The sequence below is a fragment of the Catharus ustulatus genome, chromosome Z, assembly GCF_009819885.2.
Source record: "Catharus ustulatus isolate bCatUst1 chromosome Z, bCatUst1.pri.v2, whole genome shotgun sequence".
Taxonomy (NCBI): Eukaryota; Metazoa; Chordata; class Aves; order Passeriformes; family Turdidae; genus Catharus; species Catharus ustulatus.
In genome coordinates this window covers 23,766,217-23,775,182 of record NC_046262.2, presented here as the reverse complement: position 1 = coordinate 23,775,182, position 8,966 = coordinate 23,766,217, and positions in this window count along the sequence as shown.

Sequence of the window (8,966 nt, the reverse complement as noted above, 5' to 3'; positions counted from 1 at the left end):
AGCTGGATGTGTAAAGAGAGTGATTTGGAAATAGTGGAAAGAGCAAACTGATCCTGGTGGTAGTGTCAATAGCCTCCCCTGTGAGCACTAATTATATTATTACAGAAACAGACTAACACAAAACTAAAGCACAAAAACATACATTTAAGATCTGGCCAGATGCCAGTGTGTTCAAGGTACATTCTTCATACCAGCAGTATGATATTGTGTTATTTGTTTTGTTGGACTGCTCAGGAGCACTAATGGTCAACCTGTGTTCTGACGTGGTCCATGCATAAAAATACAGAATGCAAACACACCACCTGCCTCCAAAGAGATCCCACTGTACATGCAGGATCAAAGGGGCACTGGCAGCCTGGTGTACCCCAGTGAGATGGCCATTTGTCTTCAGCTATCCATGGTCTGGCTGTTATTAAAGCACAGAAATTTGAAGGAAGGTTTTGAGGGACAACAGTATGACTTTAATGATGTTTTCAGTAATATTGTCATTAAGGAGGCATATAGATTTTTTAGTTATTTCTCTTTTTGTCTTAAATCCTCTTACTTCATACCTACTAGGTGAAATGTTCCAAACCAAACATACTGCAATGTATTGTAGCAAAAGAGGTCACTCAGACAAGCATCAATAGCTGCTCATGAGAAAACAAGGACATTACAAACAATATATCAGCCCCTTGCTTGATGCTTCAGGTTTAAATAAATAGCACCTTCCATTTCCTGGATTGTAAATAGCAAGTATTTGGTAATGGTACTTAAGCAATTCACAGGGAGGAAGGGAAAGAACACCCACTTTATTTTTGGTGGATCAGATGATGCTGGAGAACATGTTTGTGCTTGTGAGGGGAATGGGGGGGCATGGGGCCAGAGCCACATGGAGGGGATTTGTATGCAATGGGAATAAATCTGTGAAAACGTCTAAGTGGAGCTGCAGAAGGGAATCTGCAGCCGCCTGAGCCAGGCAGTTGAATGGCAGAGAGGATGGAGGCTATTTGAATACTGATGTGGCCCTCACTTTCTTCCATTTCCATTAATGACATGCTCATCAAGGGCAAACAATGGGACCGGCTGCCTGCGCCTGTCACACTGTGTGGGTGCTGGGAATGCCAGGCTGTCATCCCGGGGCTGCATTTAGAGACCTGCACGCTAATAAGAAGTGCTCTGTGCCGTCAATGCAGACAGGTGCTTCCGAGGCTGGGACATGCTCCATTCCCTTCCCTGAAACCCTCCTCTCCCGGCCCCCTGACAGACACCATGAAATGCACAAATTAACAGCCCCATCATGTTGGGCTGCTGCTGCCTGCGGTGAAAGCAGAAAATCAAGTTGTCACCCAGGGTGCAGTGATAAAGCCACAGCCTCATTTCTCTGTTGGTGCCCTATAATAGCAAATGCCAGACAGCTGGATGGATTGGGAGGTTTTAGATTAGGGTCCTGATGCACTTTGGCCACTAAATTAGCAGTTGCTGTTTTCATGCAGATTATTTGTGTGCAAAGCAAACATCTGGAGAAAGCAAAGGCTCCAGGGTCAGACAGTCAATGCTTCTTTCCCCTAATGAAGCAGAATTAACAGAAATTCTACAGTGCCTTTGAAAAAAAATCATCTCCCACATAAATTAAAAAGGAAAACCCTTCCTGGATTTGTCTTTAGAGACCTTCACAGCAAAAGCTTAAGGCCATGTTTGCAAGCATTTGCACACAGACAAACTGAACTAGAATCTCCAACCTAGATGTGTGCCTAATTTTATGACAAAACTCGTTGGAGAAAAGTCACAGCAGGTGTCCCTGAGAAGAAAGAAGGAAGGGTGAACACTATGAAGTAATTTTATTTCCATAGAGCAGCACACCCTTTTGTCAGCAGGTTCCAGCCATCCAAGACCCACTGCAATAAGAGGGTTTGGCCATTTTCACACTAATTGCTCAGCCAGAGTGGAAAATTGCTGTCCAGAGCTCAGAACCCAAAGTGGGGCCACAGCCATCCTGAAACTTCATTTGCCTCCTCACAAGGCAGGTATCTGAGCTTCAAAATAAAAAAAAAAAAAAAAAAAAAGAAATGGAAGCAAAGAGAGCCATTAACAAGGAAAGTGAGCATGGACAGAGACTGGTCACACAGACATTTGCCCCACAGCAGGCACTGCACCTGGAAGGAAGAGGCCTGAGCCCTTCAGACTCCAAGGAGTTTAATGACATAACGGCCTGAGAACTTCAACATAAAACAAGAAGAGCAACTAACGAAACTTACAACATAAAACCCCCCTCCTGTCATTTTTATAGTAATAGTAAAACACTTTATTGAATTTATGAGCTACATAATGACTATGAAGAATGTAACTTGAATTAGAACCAACTCAGAAGTATAATATCAACTATAAACCCTTTTCTATTACCCTATCTCTTTATCATCATCCTATCCAGCTCTTTTTAAACCAAGGAATATTGCTTTCTTCAAAATTTAGTCTGAGATCCATCTCTGAAATTCTCAATAAATCAAGAAAACCCCAAGCATCTGTAACAGACACAGAGCCAAAAATCAAGGGATGGCCCAAGCACAGATTTTTATAGTTAGAGTTAGGAAATAATTAGAAAACCAAAAGAAGCAAACATTTCTGTGAAGACTGTGTCTGAGAAGGCATGGAGGAACATCCTGAGTCCTGAAGGTTTTGGTTGTGAAGCTGTGTAGCAAAGCATAGCACAGCATTATTAGGCAGTTCAGGTCCCAAAATGCACAGACCTTTGAAACAAAAGCACAACTCCACAATTCAATCCCTCAGCAGTCTGGAAGTCCACTTAGGAGCAGAAGCATTAGCAAGACTTTGTAGCACTCTCTCAGGAGCCCTTTCATACCCAGGGTTTGACATGAACGAGAAAGTCTGAGTAAAGCTGGAGAATGCATTGAGGGGCTGTTTATATCCAGATCCATTATTTTTGCAGAGCAGTTTGTAAATGAATGATTGCGGGGGAGGGAAATGTATGTAACACAGCTAAAGCAGCATGTTTTACTGTGTTTTCTGATTCCATTTTACTTCTTTAGTCTCTCTGGTCCCCAAGGATTTTTCTGAAGCGCCGATAAAATAAAATGGGTGAAACAAAGCCATAAGCCAGTTAAGTCTGAAAGACATGTCATCTTATCTAAAAAGAAGAAACGGACCATTTCCATGCCTAGGGCTGACAGCAACGCCTGAGCTAGCAATAGCGCTATTCCATTTGATTTATAGAATAATGGGGTGACAAATGATGACAAAAATAAACTTTTACTGCACTGAACTGCTCCTTTATTTATGAAATTTGGCCAAGTAGTGAAATCTTTTATCTGCAAGTTGTAACATGGAGTGGAAACGAGCGATTATGGTGTGGTAATAGTAATCCAGTGATGGAGGCCGAGTCAGTCGGAAATGGATTGAGGTAAAATAACTACCGCACCATGATAAATGTGAACAGCGCTTTGCTGACAGATGATCTAACAGGTGTTCATAACAACTATATAAGAGGATTTATTTATGACTAGCCACAGCCGCAGCACTGTAAATCAACTCCAGCAGCTGCACACCACTGAAACCAACTCCCTGATGGAGAAACAGTGCAAGAACCCAAAAGAACGCAATTCACTCCAGAATTTTAATCATCAAATAACATGTTTTTTTGAGCAATTACATCACAGTGCAGAAATCAAAATGACTTTCAATTACACGAAGCTGAGCCACCAACTAACTTTGCCCAAGCCCAGGCACTGGCAGAGGCCCACAGATCCATATGAAGCAGAACAGCTATTTTTGGACTCAGTATCAAAGAGGCGCCTTTTTTGTTTTCTGACAAAAGTAACCACTTTGGTGCTGTTCTAGCATAGGGCTGACACATAGGAAAAGGCAAGAGGAAAAGAATGGGAGTACATTTTGCCTTCCCACAGTGTACTCCTTCCTAGCTGTATCAAATCCACATGCCTGTAGGGCCACATTCCAAACTGTATCACCAAAATCAACTCCAAATCCCACCAAAACACTGCTGTCTCATAGAAAAGGTTGAGATTTTTAAGCCCAGTGGGTTCCAAGTGGGATAGGTTCCTGTTTTTTTGACAGTATTGACAAAAAGTCAAAAGAAATAACTGAACTGGTATCTCTTTCTTCTCTCCTACCTCCTTCACAACTGATATTTCAGAGTCATACCATTCACTTTTCAAACCAGTTTCAGTAAGTGCTGGCACACTGTGCACTGCTGGTGCATGCAGGGAGCAATTACGTGTCTAAAAGTCCTCACACAAATGTAAAAAACTGGGATAACTAAAATGTAAATTATAGGAGATTACAGATACTACAGGATCAAATTATTCCATGTGTTAAACACCATCTGCAAAGAGAGGGAAGTGCCCCACTGTAGCAAAGTACCCTGTTATACACGAGCAATTTCCTAGACACCTTTTAGGAGACCAGAGGGTCTGCACTGACCCAGGGCAGAGCCAGCTCCCCCTTGTGGACCTGCAGCTGAGGTCAGGGTCTCCAAGAGTGGCAACTGTCACAACAGGGAGGCCTCAGACAGGCATAGGCTTCTCAGCCTAGAACTGCCCATAGCAGATATGTTCCAGAAGGAAAATGGCTGATTCTGCCTCTCCGAAGGGTTCTGCCTTCCCTGCATCTCCCTTGGCTGCTGTTTTGCAGATGCTGGGCTTAGGCTCATACTGTGAGCCCAAGCTGGTGGATGTGCCACGGTCCAAGAAATGGTTGGAGCTCTGCAGGGTGGCTGGAAGTACCAGGGTGCTCCCTCACCTTCCTACCATTTCCTGTGCCTGGCAGCTAAATGCCTGCCAGGCATGGCTGCTACAAGAGAAGGCTTTTCACCACCTCCCACCACATATCCAGAGTCCACCAGTGTTTTCACAGGACGGGAAGGTGGACCCAAGGACCCAAGAGTGCCAACAGCTCTTGTTGTTTCCTGAACATGAAGAGCAACTTGTCAGTTAATTTTGGAAGGCTTAGTCTAAATCCTTCTCACCAAGGAGAAAAAGCAAGTCTGAGTTGAGCCAGAGTGGTGTATGAAGGGATAGATAGCATCTCAGAACACATGCTCCATGAGACGGTGCTAGGGGCAGAATCATCTTCCCTCTTTTCTGAAAGCCATGACTGGAAAGGTGGGCAAAGGACAAGGCAAGTCACCAGGAGCAGGACGAGAGCAGGCCAAGACCTGGAGAGAACTGGAAAAGCAGTGGTGCAAGCCAGCAAAATTCAGTTTTTCCCTCTTTCTTACACACGTATAATAGGAAAAAAAAGAGTTTAGAAAAAGTAGTAACTTGTAAAGACCTCAAAATCATAGAATGTTTTGTGTTGGAAGGGACCTTACAGACCATCTAGATCCAACCCCCCTGTTAAGGGCAGGGATGTCACTCACTAGACTAGGCTGCACAGGGCCCCATCCAATCTGCCCATGAACACTTCTAGGCATGGGGCATCCACAGCCCCTCTGGGTAATGCAAATCTTGCCTCTGTGGCAATATAAATGTATATGCACCACAGTGTACACAATTTAAGTGGATCAGGTCAGGATTTGTGGCACTACAGTCACAGCAGGGACTCAAGAGTTACCAGCCATCAAAAAGTAGTTCACCTTGCACATTTTGAGGCAAAACCTGTGGGACTGGAAATGAAGTGGCATTCACAATCCCTTTCTCTTCCAAACAGGTTCACTGGACTGTGCTATATAAAAGCACAACTATACCAGCTAAGATGAAGACAGTAGAATTATTGCTTTTATCACAAGGGTCATGCACAAAATCTCCTATCAGCAATTAAACCACAAGTGTAAATACAGCAAAGCATGGCTTCTACACTACAAAACGTTTAATGTAAGTGTTAAACAAGTGTAATCTTAATGCTAAAACAAACAGAAATATGCAGAAGGGGAGAACAATAAACTGCCAGAAAAAGAAGGGAAGAGTCCAATCCTTATACTTGTTTCAGAGCACACACAGAAAGTCAGAAGAGGGCTTGGGATGATTTAACTTAGCTGTATATTGCTTACCAAAATCCATGTTAGGGCATTTGAGTGCTAAGTTAAAATTAATTCAAGCATGTAAGATTCTGTATGCAAAACTAAGCAGTTCAGCAATTGAATATTAAAAAAAAATAAAAAGAAATTAATACAACTTATGGCAAAGGACCGTTGCAAAGCAAAGTGTGCAAAAGGATTTCATTCTATCACCAAATATCATCAATTAGCCCAAAGCCTCAGATAAAGGGAATTTAGAGCCCTTGGGTTTTTGCAGCCTACCTAATACATATCCGTATATTCCTTTGCTGATGTACACTTGCAGTTTTGTTCCACTTTTAGTAAACATCACACTACCTTGTGACAGTGGGTGACCAGAACTTAAGTCCATGTTGTGCTCAAAAAACCAGGGGGAATAAAAGTAAATGCCCTCCTCAAATTTAAATACATTGCTTTGGAAATGTTGCAAAATGTCACCTTGTTCCTAAGTTAGTAGAAAAGATCATCAGGAAAGCTCAATTTATCTTTTCTATGTAATTCATTATTTCTTGTACTGTATCATGTCCCTGTTCTAAAACCACTTCCATTATTTCCACTATCATTTCACATACTATTCTATTTATATCTTCCATTATTTTGTCTCTAGCTCCAGGCCCATTTTTATTTCTGCTATTTTTCTTTAGAAATTAATTATTAGAATTAAAGCAGGGTATGAAGGGAAAAAATACATTATCCTTTTATACAATATCATAAAATGTCAAAGGAAAATAAGCAGAAAAATTACGTTATTTTTACTGTCATGCACCAAGCCTATGTTCCTATTCAGCCATCAACAGAAACAAAACAATTTCTGCTTGGACTCAATTCTTTCAAAATGGTTTATTTTGGAGTAACTGAAATTGAAAGTTTAGTTGTTAAAAAAAAAAAAAAGCAAACCCCTCCTCTTCACTAAGGAGAATATGTGGAATATTTGTGTTTCTGTAGAAACAACAAGGCAGCAAAGCAAACTATCAGTCTCTCACTATGCAAAAACTTTCTTACCTGTTTGTCCTTGCTCTTGCTGAATAATTCTTCAATTCAGAGTTGCCAGCACTAGTCCTATAGCTTGTAGTAGACCATAATAATTTTGTAGTCTTTTTGAAGTTCAATACCTACAGCATGATTAAAGTTAATAAAATTATACCCCAATTTCCATGGTTGTTATTATTTTTCCTATGTTCCTGAATGTTCTGTTGCATTTGAAACCTTGACAATATAAGTAAACAACCCTCACCTCCCACTCCTTAAACTAGACCTTGACACAATTGCTAACAGTTTTAGCAAAACCCACCTCAGCAGCCCTGCAGTACTATGCTTTAGCCTTGTTCTTGTGTTCCAAGCTGTGCATGCACATATGTTGTTCCAAGTGTGCCCAGGTTTGGATATTTGCTGAAGCCAAGTGGCTCTCATTGTGCAGCTCCTGACTGGTTAGCTGCCCACAGAGGTAAGAGCTGCTGCTACCTGGTACAAGCAAATCACTCCAAAGTGAATTCTAGATTGCAATTTAGACTAGGCATCAACCTTTAATATGCCTCCACAAATGATTAACGGAATGGAAGAAGTGAGTACATATGATATATAGCCAACATAAGAAACAATCGTTAACTACTGCTACTGGTTTAATTATGACTGAGTGCAACTTCTATAGTTAATGTAAGACAGGTACACATGCTTTTGTTTAGATTCCTCAAGAGCTGAGTTTTAATACACACAGAAATATATGGTTATTTAAATATATATTCTTAAATAAACTTTATCTCCAAATTACTATTTTGGGAAGGCAGCACGAACTTGCAAATTGTAATATCAAGCTGGCCTGACAGAGTCACAAGAGGTAATGCTGCCTACCAGGGTCTAAGATCCATGATGCTGCCAAGAGGGTAGCCCAACTGGTCAGCAGCATGGACCAGTACCCACTACCACTTTCTAATGTCAGTACAAATTATACCACAAGCAAAAATATAGGCAGTGCAAACAGCTGTCCCTGAAGAATACCCATGAGCAGGTGGAAAGCCTGTGGGGAGGAGCTAGAGGCTGAGGCAGCAAAGGGAACCTTGTGGCTGGGGTCTGCTACAGCTGCCTCAGCAAGGGGAGCCCATTGACCAAACCTTCCCACTCCAGCTGCAGGAGGCTTTGTGCCTGCAGGGTCTTGTCCTGTGGGGGAACTCAGCCACCCCAGCAGCTGTTGGGAAAGGAGCTTGGAGGGCTGTAGGCAATGCAGGAGACTCCTGGAATGCATGGAGGATAACTTCCTGAGCCAGGTGCCAGACAGCCCTGCCGAGGGAATGTGTTACAGGATCTATTGGTCACCAGTGCAAGTGAGCTAACTGGGAGACCAGGAGTGGAGGCAGCCCAGGCTGCAGGGATCATGCATGGGTGGAATGTGCAGTCCTGAGGGATAGGGGTCAGGTGAGGGGTTAAAGTCCAGTTCTTGAACTTTAGGAAAGCAAAACTTCCAGTCCTTTGGGAACCTAGTCAGTGGGGTCCCCTGACAGGCTGCCCTCAGGGACACGAGAGTAGAAGAGAGCTGGCAGATCTTTAAGCAGCTCTTCCACAGAGCACAAGAGCACCTGAATGTACCCAAGGAGATGCATCCCAAAGTCCTAAGGGAATTGGCTGATGTAGTTGCCAAGCCAGTCTCCATGACATTTGGAAAGTCACAGCACTCAGGGCAAGTCCCAGGTGACAGGAAAAGGGGAAATGCAGTAGCCATTTTTAAGAAGGAAGAAAGGAGGACTCTAGGAACTAGAGACTTGTCAGCCTCACTTCTGTACCTGGGAAGATGATGGAAAAGATCCTCCTAGAGGCTGTGCTAAGGCACATGGAGGACAGGCAGGTGATTTGGGACAGCCAGCATGGCTGTAGGAAGGGCAGGTCCTGTCTGACCACACCAGTGGCTTTCTGTGGTGGGGTGACTGCACCAGTGGGTAAGGGAAGGGTTACAGATAACATTTTCCTG